The sequence below is a fragment of the Hyperolius riggenbachi genome, chromosome 5 (genome assembly GCF_040937935.1).
Source record: "Hyperolius riggenbachi isolate aHypRig1 chromosome 5, aHypRig1.pri, whole genome shotgun sequence".
Classification (NCBI taxonomy): domain Eukaryota; kingdom Metazoa; phylum Chordata; class Amphibia; order Anura; family Hyperoliidae; genus Hyperolius; species Hyperolius riggenbachi.
Window position 1 is genome coordinate 55,812,620 of NC_090650.1, and position 13,518 is coordinate 55,826,137.

The window sequence follows — 13,518 nt, forward strand, 5'->3', positions numbered from 1 at the left end:
CTTGGTGTTCTCCACACAGATTCTAATTTGTATGTGGGGGGCATGCTGCTGCCTGGTTAAATATATTTGTGGGACAAGCTGCCTGTTATTTGGGGGATATGTGTAGGCTAGCCTATTGCAATATTCTGCTGTTAAAGTTCAGGCTTTATTTCAACATGAACACAACCAATCCAACCGAGACTACACATTAAAATATTTGGAGGGGTGTGTGTGTGTGTGTGTGTGTGTCCCCCCCCCCCCCCCCCTTCCCAGGGGCAAATTTCAATGTTTGCCATAGGCGCTGTTTTCCCTAGATACGCCTCTGTATTGCTCTTTTCCTACAGGTAAACCAAAAGCAGGTAACTTTTATAAAGTGATGAAGATGTTGTAATTCCTGTTGGTTGCTAGGGGTTGCTACATGGTCCGATTCCTGCAAGGACACCTGGAAATGCTCCATTGGAGACAGGCAACTCCATGCAAAAAAATCACCTTAAAGGGAACCTGAAGCGAGTAAAATTATTTTAAACAAACCCATGACATAGTTGCAAATTAATATTACATACTAACCTCACCGTCAGTTTCTCTCAGAAGCTCACTATTTTCTTATTACAGTGATCCCTTCCAGTTCTGACAATATTTTGTCAGAACTGAAATATACCAGTTGCTGTCAGTTATATACAACTGCTGTCAGTTACAACTGAATGTGCAAGGTAATGTCCATGTTTCCCTATGGCTCAAATGGGTGATATTACAGTTTAACAGTGTGCTGACCAAGATGCTGTTATGTGGTAATGGCCATTTTTAAAATGGAGGACAGAGAATTTAATTGAATACAATGGACAAACAGGATGCAGGAGAGGAGAAGGAGATTAAGGAGTAGACAACACAGGAGGTACGTATGACATGTGTATGGTTGTTTTGACTTTTTATTTTCAGTTCAGGTTCTCTTTAAGGACCCTTGCACATGAGCAATGGATGCAAGGTGCAAGTCTATGGAGCCCTGCACAGTTAATGATGTCCATTGCGATTCACCAGAAGCTGCCGATTCGACTCAAGGGCTGCAGCGCATTACAGCAAGCACCATACTCAATGCATGTAGCCTGCTGTAATGCAAGTCTATAGGCGACATAGGAAGTGTGCAATGTTAGCGCGCTGCAAGGTGTGGTGGCCGTGTTCCCTGTAAGCTAACCTCCAGAACCGCTGGAATGCAATAGCCCCTTAAACACTCCTAGGAGTTCTGGGTCACCATGAGGTTGCTGGGTAATCTGTAACTCTCTGTGTTACAAGCCCTACCCCATAGAGCCACATTAATCCATGCCGTGCACTGATGATGGTCAACCAATCCAAAACAGTCTGTATGCATGTTGGATCATTGTGGCTCTGTACAATTAACAACCTGACACATCATTGCATTCTTGCGGTTCTGCAGGTGTGGTTATTAACAGGGACAACAAATGATGATTTGCACATACAGCGCATTCTTGTGCGGGGTGGGTACATGCCCATGCATGCGCAAAAGACGCTTCTTAGAGGCTGCCAGAAGGACACTGGAGAGGACCGGAGAGGTGTCAAAGGACCCTAATGACTTGTGTGGCTGGAAGAAGCTCCAGGTAAGTAAAACTGCATTTCTTTAGTCACCTCGGAAGTCCTTGAATTACTTCATGCTATAAGCTGAAGGGTTCAAATGCCTGTGCACTTTATTGGAATAGTTGGACTTTTTTAAACGTCCTATTAGCTCCCACTGTAACTTAGCACTCTGTACTACTTAGCACCCCCTGCCACTTGGCACTCTATCCTACTTAGCTCCCACTATAACTTGGCACCCAATGCTGCCAAGTAGTGCTCTGTGCTACTTGGCACTTGCACACATTGCAACTTGGCACTCTTTGCTACTTGGTACCGACTACAACTTGACACTCTATGCTACTTAGCACCCACTGCATCTTGGCACCCTATGATACTTGACACAAACTGCAAATTGGCACTCTACGTTACTTGGCACTATATGCTACTGAACATGCTCTGTAGTTTTGCTCCCAATGCTACTTGGCATCCATTGTTGCTTAGCACCCACTGCAATGTGACACTCAATGCAACCTAGCACCCACTGGTCTTTGGCACCATTGCTTCACACCCACTAATATACTTGGCACTTACTTCTTGTCCATCCCATCCTGTCACCTACAGCCTAACTATCACTTCTCACCTGCCACTTGAATCGACTGATCACTACTTGCCTGCTACTAGAATCTACTGATTGCTACCTGGAGAGGGAAGACTCTGTGTCCTTTAGAGCCTCCCCATTCCTCTCATGGTCCTCTTGCTTCAGTGCTGTCGTCCACGTTTCAATATGTGGCACAAAGGCTTCAGAAGCCCAAGTGCTTCTGTAGAGCTACCTGTCTTCGGGAACACCCAGGCTCCCCAAGTCGGCTGTGTGAAGTTGGCCCCCCTACAATCAGCACAAATAAAAATTCTAGCATGTTTGGTTAGTGCTACGTGTGTGCCCATTTGTGCTGCAAAAAAAAAAAAAGATTTGTGCTGCTTTTGGTTTGAAGTTAATAGCTTTTATTTTTTTCCCAGACGATGACACCACCCAGCCCCCCTACAACAGTGCATGGGCATGAAAATGGTGTGGTTGGTTAGCGCTGGGTTTGTGCCCGTTTGTGCTACAAAAATCACTGTTCTACCTGTTATCGTTTTCGAGATATTAAAGGTTTTTTATAAAGGTCAAAAGTTCACCCAGCCCCCCTACAACAACACACGGACACAAAAGTGTTTTTGCAGCACAAACGGGCACAAACCCAGCGCTAAACAACCACACCATTTTCATGCCCATGCACTGTTGTAGGGGGGCTGGGTGATGTCATCGTCTGGGAAAAAAATAATTGCTATGAACTTCAAAACAAAAGCAGCGCAAATCTTTATTTTTGCAGCACAAATGGGCACAAACGTAGCACTAACCAAATACGCTAGAATTCTTATTTGTGCTGATTGTAGGGGGACAAACTTCACACAGCCCCTGAAACCTCCTGTGGCGGCAAAGAGCAAAATTTGACCTACTTAAAGTGAAGGTCCGAGGTGATTAAAAAACAAAAATCAACTTACCTTGGGCTTCCTCCAGCCCCTTGCAGTCGTCCTGTGCCCTCGCCGCAGCTCTGTTCCCCGCCAGTGGCCCAGGGTCCCATCCGGTACAAGAGGCCTACTTGCGCTCCAATGTGAGGCTAACGTAGTCACGCTGACGTCATCTGGACTGTACAGCGCAGGCGCAGTACAGTCCGGATGACGTCAGTGCAACTCAGGGAGCGGCATGATGAAGCACAAGCAGATGCCGACCTGGCGAGGTCGGTATCTGCACCGGAGGGGACCAGGACCCACCAGAGCTGCAGCGAGGGCACAGGAAGGCTGCAAGGGGCTGGAGGAAGCCCGAGGTAAGTAATTTTTGTTTTTCAATCACCTTGCACCTTCACTGTAAGGGTTATGCAAACCCATGCAGCTTGAAAATTGACCTATTGAATCCCATCAAGGTAGAACTTGATTGCTTGATTGGTCCATTTTCTAGTTGCATACATTTGCAAATCCCAGCATCAAGTCAGAATTAATTGCGTATCATTGACCAACCATACCGATTTGGGAAACAACGTGCAACTGGTCCTTTTTTAAGGATGACCAATAGGATGCAAATTTCTCCTTGCATTCACGTTTCATGCAATGGTAGGACCAATAAAAATTGTTAGGAAGCGTATTGATCAAATTTCGAGCAGCATATTATTTACAAAAAAAATTTAATGCAACTGTTTGCATCTCAAAGATCATCCCATTTTTTTTCTTCTGTTCATTTCATAATAGCATCTAAAAATATAAAAGACATTTCAAAGCGTGTACAAACAGTCTAGCATAGTGAATGTGTGTACATTCATTCATAAAGATAGACGAAGGATAACTGAGGAGGGGAAGGGAGGACAGAGCGAGGGCTGCGCAGGGATCTGGTGTGACAGGTGCAGCTTTCTCCTCTCTCCGCAGCCTAGTCTCCACGCGGGGGACCACTGGAGCCGGCCCGTGACGTCGGCTTCCCTGGGAAGGCGTGGCCCTCCAGAGAAAGAGTAATGCTCGGCGTGGTGGGCGTGTCCAGGCTGGAGCAGCCAGTGTAGGCGGCTATGGCGCTAGGTGGGCGTGTTTAGCAGCAGAGGGAGTGACGCAGCGTGTTCTGGCGCCGCCCGCTTTCCGCGCTGTGTGTCGCTGCGGGATCCAGGATCGCACTGTGGGCTGCTCGGTGCTCCGGTGAGTGACTGGCGTGAGGGGGATGCGCGGCGCTTCCCCGGGACGCTCGTGATAGGTGCGCGAGAGGCGGGGCGCCCCGGGCGGTGACAGGTTCCTGGCTGCGGGGATGGAGGTGAGAGATCACAGATCAGGCAGGATCGTGTTTACTGGGTGTCAGCGTGTGGTCACGTGACCCCGCCTGCCTGCCGGTCTGCCAGTCCAGCTGCTGCCACTGCACACATGGGGCACCCCGGCCACCTCCACCGGCAATATTGCAGCCACTGCTTCCCTGCATTATGTGCTGACTGTGGGTACAATGGGCGCCCTTACTATGTGCTCTATGCAAATGTACAGTGTGTGTGTGTGTGTATATATATATATATATATATATATATATATGCACACCTAAACCTATTTGCATATATATTATTTATACATGTATATACAGTCTGCTAGGTCCTGTTACAGCTGCATTTTATTATGGGTTGTTTATTATATTGTAGGACTTGTGAGGATCTAGTAATTGGTACTTGTGTGCTGCATCCATTTGTTTTTCCAGGGACAGGTGCTCTGTGCTCATCCCTGTAGAGGGTGAGGATGCTGCAAGGCATCGCTCTGACATTTCTGTGCTTGTCTTGTGTGGGACGTCTACCTTTCTTTTATTCCGCATCATTGGGTGTTCTATTCAATTTCTGGACAGATACACAATGTATTCACTTGCCTGAATCCAAGTAACGTACAGATGTGTCTATTATGATGATTTGTGAAAGGAGTTTTTGGGAATGCAGAAATATTGGCTTTGATTTAATGGATTAAACTTCACGTTTATCGGTGCTAGTGTGCTGGCTCCTTGCTTTGGCCTTACTTTACAGTGCCAGTCCTGAGGTGCACCGTCGTACATGAGTGGGCAATGTTTTGTTTGCAGAATCCATGTATTTATTTTCAGTTACATAATAGGACATGTGCATGTCTACATTGCTGCTGTTCTTCCTAATATAGATGTATATTGTTTATGCATGTAAAGTATTATCCATGAGTAGTGGCATAGAAATAAGGGAAGCAGAGGTAGCGGCTGCACCAGGGTCTTTGGTTCAGAGGGGCCCACCTTCAACCACAGTATTAGCTTTCTATTGGTCCTAAGCACTTCTATAGATGCTTTAAATAGTAGTGATCGTTAACAAACTGTTCCCCATCCCTTTCTTGCACCTAGAACACTGTGGTTGTCTTTGGCAGTTTTTGGTGCGCTGTATCAATTGTTATGTATGGAGTGCTTGGGCAGTCAACTGTAAAATGTACACTGGGGCCCATAAGAATATTTGTTCCTGCTATCTATTTTACTGCTTAATAAATGAAAATACTAAATTGAATAACGAATTTGTATGTCATTACTTTATTATGGAATTTCTTTGGAAATATCATTCATGCAAATTGCTAACTTTGTATAAACAAGAGTGACATTAAATAAATCCAATAGTGCTATTATTTTCAACGAAGTGTCTGTGAAATGTATGGATCACAACAAAATTGTGTTTAGGTTTCGGAGCCAGTATGGTTGAGGTGAGCCAATGACAAAGTCCACAGGGAACAGTTCTCCAATTACAGCAACGTCTACAACGTATGTAGAGGGAAGCCTTTGGATACCAGAGAGCCTTCCTGGTCTTCGGTCCTTCCCATCGTTCCAGAGTCACTCCCCATGGAAGTTACGCGACTGACTGTGTTTTCGGTGCACCTCGGCAGCCTTCAGAAGTACTTGTGCCCCCGTGCACTTCTGAAGAATTGTATAGAGGTGGCTGGCACTTGGTGCTGGGTACCATCCAGCAATCTGTCCCATGGGATCGTAGTGTGCTCCAACTAGACGTTTCATGGGTAAACCGCGATTACCTGTGAAACGGCTGTAAGACCTAACTCTCCCTTTGCATAACCTTGTACCTGTATCTGTCTAAATAAATCACTAGTAGCAGACGTCTTGGTGTCCAGCGCTTTTTGAATCTACCTTTGGCATTTCTGAAGAAGGGGGCATCGATCTTGCTGCTGTTGGTGCCGCAGAATCCAGGGCTTTGGAGTCTGTACAAAATTCATTTAAAGCGGATCCGAGATGAAAAACTAACTATAACAAGTAACTAGTCTATATATCTTATCTAAAGTTTAGATAGTTTACACAGCAAATCTAGCTGCAAACAGCTTCAATAGAATATGATTATTTCTTCCTGTGATACAATGACAGCAGCCATGTTGTTTGTAAACATTACACACAGGCAAGTTTATCTGCATCGTCAGCACTCAGCCTGTGAAAAAACCTAATTCCCCCACCCCCCCTGCTCCTGCCTCTGAAATCTCTGGCTAGTAATACCTCCCCCTCCTCCTGCCCAGACTGAGCTCCCATGAGCACTTGCTACTGTCTGAAAATGCAAAGGCAAGCACGCGTCCCTTCCTGCTAGGCTGGTGTAAAGACAGGGAACATCACGTACTAGCGCAGTGTTCCTTGAGTGTCTGTTTCTGGTGGTGCGATGCGGTGGGTGTGATGCACTGCATCGCTGCTGCCAGTTTGCAGTGTGAAACCGGCCTCAATCTAATGCTTACCAGGGCTGTGGTGTTGCTACAAAAATCATCAGATGACTCAGTTTATGAAACTACCAACTCCGACTTCAGGTGCCCAAAAATTGCTCTGACTCCGCAGTAGCAGGTTTGAAGTACCTGCGGTACTTGGGAATACTTTCAAATTTTCTTTTATGTCAGAATAGTTACTGACATTTTAGTTTGGGGCGTATAACCCAACTTTAAAAGGATATTTGGTTGAGCAGTGGTCTCATTGTATTTGCAGAGGCTGCCATTTTAATTTCCTTATAAACCATGCCAGTTTCCAGGCTATCATGCTGAGCTTTTGGCTTCAGTTGTTTGAGTCACATGCACCTGCAGTACGCAAGAAGCCACGGAAGTCACACCAGAATCAAAGCATGTGTTCTGTGCTTATTCTGAGCCACCTGCTGCCCCCACATCCACTTGTCCCTGCACTTGGTTTGATAACCCGGTGCCATTATATCAATCATATTGGGCTCTATTCATAAAAGGTTACCGCAAGTTTTCCGCTCAAAACAGCGGATTTTCCCGTCCATTTAGCAAAGTGGGCATTCATAAAAGCTGTTCCCGCATGAAAATCTACAATCCCCCAGCAGAGCGAGAAATTTCCGCCTTCTCCAGTGTTTTTCTAGATTTATCTAGAAAAAAGTAACAAAATGGCCATTCATAAAGATTAGAGGAAGCGGTATGTGGACGGGAAATACCGCTTCCTCTGATTTTGCGGATTACATACAAGTGAATGGGACAGACCTCCCAGAGAGAGCAGCGCACGGAGGGACTCTGCCGGCTGAAGTGTTTCCGCATGCCTTCCGACAGTTTACCGCCAGCCTTCAGCGGGAGATCTCCGCACTTGCATCGCAGCTGGCAAGATTTTTATGAATGACCACCCAGAAGTGTAAGGCCCGGGTCACATTAGCGTTCGCTATCCGGATTTTCCGGATCTGATCCGGACCGCATACTGTACAAACGGAACGTACGTTCCGCATAGCAATGTAAAGTCTATGCGGACGTTCACACGTGTCCGTTCCGTACAGTACGGAGCTGGATCGGATCCGGACTCCGGACTCTTTTCCAACATGCGCTATTTTTGTGGGTCCGGCTCTCCGGCCCACGCACCCGGACCGGAGCCGGACCTGAGCCTGACAGCGCCATCAGGAACACAGAAACCAATGGGGGAACGGAAGGCACAGAACACACTGCCTACAAAAACCTGACGTTCTACCCCACTTGCTATGCGTATCCAAGCGGGCCATTTTGGATGGGGACACATGGGCCAAGCATGTCTGGAGTAGAGCAGCAGTGACAGACGTGCTGGAGCTGTTTGGCAGAATGTCGGAGGTGGAGGTGAGGCCTACAGCGGAGGAACCTGATTCTACAGGTGCACCAGGTGCACCTTCTGCTGACCCCAACGTTTTTTTTTTTTAATTTCGCTATTTTTTGCCCACGGATCCAGATGGCAGCCTGATGCATGCCTGATACAAACGGACCGGATCCGGATCGGAACCGTACGGTTCTGATCAGGTCAGGATCAGGTCAGGATCTGGTCCGTTTACTTGCCAAAACGCAAGTGTGAACGGGGCCTAAAATACCGCTGCGGTATTTTACCTCTACGAGTATTTACGCCACAAGTTTTTTATGAATAGAGCCCATTGTGTCTTCATTTTTATCACTTTGTATTGTTGCTTGTAACTGGTGTATGCTATTTTTAACTAAAGTGACATATTAGAGTAGACTTGGACCTTCCTGTAGCTCCTAGCGGGGTCCCGCATCCTTGCACGGCAGGCCATGTGACCCAATGCGGGTCAGGTGACACCCGGGAATCATGCATGGAGGACACCAGAAAGCTGCCAGGAGTGATAGGAAGGTGTTGGATACTGGAGACTTTGCTGTATTATACTTTACTGTGTATGTTGCTACTGGCTGCTTTATTCCTTCTTGGATGAATGGATGCATGTACTGTGTATTCATTCTGATATCTCTTACATCAGCACTCTCTATTCATGCTTGCCATTTTGCATTGCATTGGTAAACAGCATTCCTTCTATGATTGTAATCTTACAGCGCTTGCTGTGTGGAAACTCCTCTTCTTTTTTACCAGTGGCAACCTACTAACTTCTAGCTTCCAACAGATTGCAAGATTGAAGTGAGAGGGGGTATGGAGGCTGCTATATTTATTTTATTTTAAACAATGCACATTGCTTGGGGTCCTGCTTATCCACTGCCTCTAATACTTTTAGCCATAGCCCATGAACAAGCATGCAGCTCGAATATTTGATTCAGGGTTGACTGGCTTTGCTGTGTGCTTGTTTCAGGTGTGTGATTCAGACATTGCTGATGCATGACAGATTAGCAGAATGCCAAACTAGTATTGTTTAAAAGGAAATTAATATGACAGCCTCCATATCCCTCTTATATTATCTGTTGTTTAGATATGGAATCTGGTTTCTATGGGCAGCAGTAGCATTCTTCATTTAGGGCATAGTTTATACAGACAGGTGTAAGCAGTAATGACCTGTAGGAACTCTTAGCAGCCAATTAGATTTCACCATGCTTGTCTTATACCTTTAATATAGGGCTGACAGTTTTCTGCAGTGCTATTTAGAGGATTTTCATCTATTCATATAGTGCCTGTGGCCAAAGGAACTTGCACTTTAAAAGCATTAATGCTGTAATGCACAAAGGTAGAATTTATGTAGGGCTACAGACACCCCTTGGTGCAAGATGATTGGCTTGATCTCTCATGATCTCAGGTGCACACAAGCAAGGGAAGCTATACTCATCCTTTCAAGGGTCCAGGAATTACATGGGAAAAGCGGTGCTTAGGGCAGTGCTTAGGGGAGTGGCCAATATACCTACAATAGTTACCACTTGCACGCAAACATTCACAACAAGATGGAACTCAAGTAATGATATAAATGACTTGAATACAAATTACATTCTGTTGCACTAAATTTACTTCCAAAATGATTTGCATGCAAAAGCATTCCGTACTAGACCCTTTCACCAGCGTTGAGGTTTCTCCAAGTTGAAAGGTCCCCTACTCTACCCACATCACAGGTGAAGATGACTATTGTTGGATGGAACAGCAACTATTTGGAGAGTTTAGCAGACATTTCCTAATCATTGTTGTATCTCTTGGAGTGGTAATGTTTGCTCCCTATTCATTATTTTTTTGCTTTCCATATAACTATTAATGCTTCTCCAAGTCCAGTCCAAATCCAATGCATGGCTAGTGTTTTGGGCTGCGGCTACACAGCAGAATAGGAGTTGCATCCGAAACAGAAATGACCGCAGCTCTTAAGGGTGAAAATAGGCCCTAAAGGTTTGACTATCTCAGGGACTGGTAAGAAGGTAGTTTTCTAAACATAGATTTTAACCTTTAGATACAAAATAAGGGCTAGAACCCAGTACAGCTATTTTTTTATTTTTTTTTTGCGTTTTCCCTAAATGTTCAGCTAATGTTAATGGATGGGCCAAATTCCATTGGAGTGATTACCAAAATCACAAACGGAGGACATGCAGCATTTTTTGAGCATTATCATTTACACTGTGGCTGGATAGTGTAATGGTTAAGGGCTCTGCCTCTGACACAGGAGACCTGGGTTCAAATCTCGGCTCTGCCTGTTCAGTAAGCCAGCACCTATTTCAGTAAGGAGTTTCTTGGGCAAGTCTCCTTAACACTGCTACTGCCTACTGAGTGCGCTCTAGTGGCTGCCTCGCAAGCGCTTTGAGTCCGACAGGAGAAAGGCGCTATACAAATACTGCCATTATTATTATTATTATCATTTGCGTTTCTGTAATGTAAAGTCTATAAATGCTGGTGTAATCGTTTATGAATCGCTATGCAGAGCGATTTGCTAGCGTTTTTAAATTACTGCACACTGTAAAACAAAAAATTAAAATTAATTGAAAGGACCAATCAGAATTAAAAACGCTAATTGCAGATTGCTATCGCAATCGCTGGCAAAAAGCTTACACTTTTTCAAATCGCTACCAAAATCGCCAGAAACCGCTCATGAAATCGCTTACAAAAAGCTCATTAAAAATGCTAACGATTGCGATTAGCGATAGCGCTTTGTAGTGGGTTCCAGGCCTACGACTGTGAGATTCTAGGAGACTCCTGTTTAGGTTTATGACTTTAGAAGCAATTGTTTATCCCAAGTTTTCTTTAAAGGGAACCCAAGGTGAGAGGGGAATGGAGGCTTCCATATTTATTTCCTTTAAAGCAATACCAGTTGCCTGGCTGTCCTGTTGATCCTCTGCCTCTAATACTGTCAGGTGTATATTTTTCCATGATCTCTGGTTATTTACAGCCTTGTCAGCGGTGCATGTATTCCGCACACGGATATCTTATGTTTATGGTTGCTATTTCCATAGAGATGTGTTTTGAGTGCCAGTGTCGTTTTTCTTGCCTGGTGCAGAATGAGTGCATTGCCTGCTACAGTGTTTTTATTTATAGTGGCCTGTTATTGATTTCTTTCAGTGTTCTTGACTCAGGGCTCAGTTTGTGCTGAAGCTACAACTCTGTCGTAAAACCAACGATGTCAGTTCAACCTGCATTCTTCTGCCTGAAAGCTGCACTATTTATGTTGCTCGCAGCAATTCATTGTATTTTCTTTTGGATGTCTTCGGAGCTTGCGAGTGAGAAGAGGAACTTGCTTCCGGCAGGCAGCACAGACCGTTCTCCTTGCAGCTATGTTTCTGCAAGGTGACCAGGGCTGTGTAGTCGGAGTTGGAGTCAGAGTCGAGGAGTCGGAGTCGGGGCAATTTTGGGCACCCGGAGTTGGAGTCGGAGTCGGCTGATTTCTGTACAAAATCCACATCCCTGTTAAGTATTAGACTAAGGAGTCGGAGTCGAGGAGTCGGAGTCGGAGTCAGAGCTATTTTGGGTACCCGGAGTTGGAGTCGGAGTCGTGATTTCATAAACTGAGGAGTCGGAGTTGGAAGATTTTTGTACCGACTCCACTGCCCTGAAGGTGACTGAGCTATATGTGATGTTTAGGGACGGTCTGTGAGTTGCTAATGAGCTTTGCTTGATTGCAGATTTAAAATAAACCTGTAAGGAAAAAAAAAAGTGCCCCTATGGGGTACTTAACTCTGCAGGGCGAAGCCTCTGGATCCTAATAAGGCTTCCCCCATCCTCTTCAGCCTCAGGGGTTCAGCTCTGACAAGCCCTGAAAGCATGCAGGCGCAGTAGGAGTGCGCAATGCACACACCTGCTCAGGAGCAGTACAAGCTTTTCCTAGGGCCCCATCAGAAATAGCTGAGCCCGATCGGGTCCGCTCTTCTGCGCAGGCAACTCACGTCTGTCCAGTAGAGCGGACCTGATCAGGCTTGGCTATTTCCGAAAGAGGACGGGGTAGCCTCATTAGGATCCAGAGGCCTCCCCCTCCTGAGGGAAGTACCCCCCCCACGTGTACTTTTTTCCCTTACAGGATTACTTTAAAGGAAACCCGAGGCGAACCTTGGGTGAAAGATCAAATACTTAACTAAGAGGAGTGAAGCCTCTGGATCCACCAGAGGCTTCCATCGCTTTCCTCCGGACCACCGCCACTGCCTGGGACCCTCCGGAACATTGGAGGCCACGCTACTCTTCTGGTATGTGCGTGGCCATTGAGCGGCTTACTGCGCAGGCGTAGCAGTACTTGCGCAGCCGCAGTATGGCCGCGCTAATGACTTAATTGCAGTATGTCCTTTGTTCATTACAACAAGCCCATGTCGGAATTTTTCAAAAACATTACCTGATGCATTTAGTCTTCTGGGTCACAACCTACCGCTTTTCGCCCTTCTCCGCTGCTCCGTTCTTGAGATAGGCATTATAAACAAAAGAAAAAATCTTTGTAAAATAAAAATGGCCACGACCCCGGAAGCACTTCCGGGTCATATCACGTCTTCATGTCTCGGCTCTCTCTCCTTCAGAGCCGAGATGCTGTCAGCCTCTTTTTTTTGCCTTCTAGGTCACCTGGAATATGTGAAGGGGCAGAACAGAAATGTATGTTCCGGCAGCTGCATTTTGCGCAAGGTAATCTAGGACAATATAACAAATATATTCCCCTACTGATTACCTAGCCTACTCTCAGTGGTGTAATTCTCGGTCCATATAACACCGTCACCTGAATTACAGAGTTTTTGTCTTTCTACCTGCACTGCTATAGCCGTAATTAACATTACGGTCTATGCCGGAGCCCAAGTCAGACACGGAGCAGGCGCCGCAGCGACCAGTCTTGCAGAAATGCACCTAATTTTTACTTATTTCTTTTTTTTCTTTCTGGTTGAACTTGATGGATGTGTGTTTATTTAAGCAAACTATCTACCGTATGTAGCTGGGTCCCTATAGAAGACTAGGAGACTACTGTGGCGGTGAAGTGTAAAACACCATGTAACTTCCACTTACTTAATGCTCAGGAAGTGTTGTACATTGATGATCTGCAGTGTTCTCCCCAGAGATTTTTGTCCTACCGGGTCACATAAAAAAAAGTAGCCAGGTGTGGCACGACTGGGGAATGCAGGGACGGCACAACTCTGCTTTCAGCATAGGAGGATGAGGAGGCGAGCCGATGACAGCCGGGTGCTGTCCAAAATTAGCTGGGTGGAGCACCCGGCTAAAAGAGCCTGGGGAGAACACTGATCTGGCTATAGACAGGTTGCTAGGGTGACAGTCATCTCACGTATGTAGGTGCCTCCCACAGCTTTTTTTTTTTTTTT

General features: G+C 45.8%; 1 protein-coding gene across 3 annotated transcripts in view; it reads left to right on the top strand.

The window, feature by feature from the left end:
• The first annotated feature begins 4,168 nt into the window (after positions 1–4,168).
• MPP7 (MAGUK p55 scaffold protein 7) overlaps positions 4,169–13,518 on the top strand; it is a 508,595-nt gene continuing 499,245 nt past the window's right edge. For 2 of the 3 annotated variants that reach the window (XM_068235721.1, XM_068235724.1), the window contains exon 1: positions 4,169–4,257. The gene's annotated coding sequence lies outside the window, so the exon portion shown is untranslated. Of the gene's footprint in view, positions 4,258–4,304; positions 4,370–13,518 lie in introns of those variants that run through there. The other variant, XM_068235723.1, reaches the window with a different exon arrangement.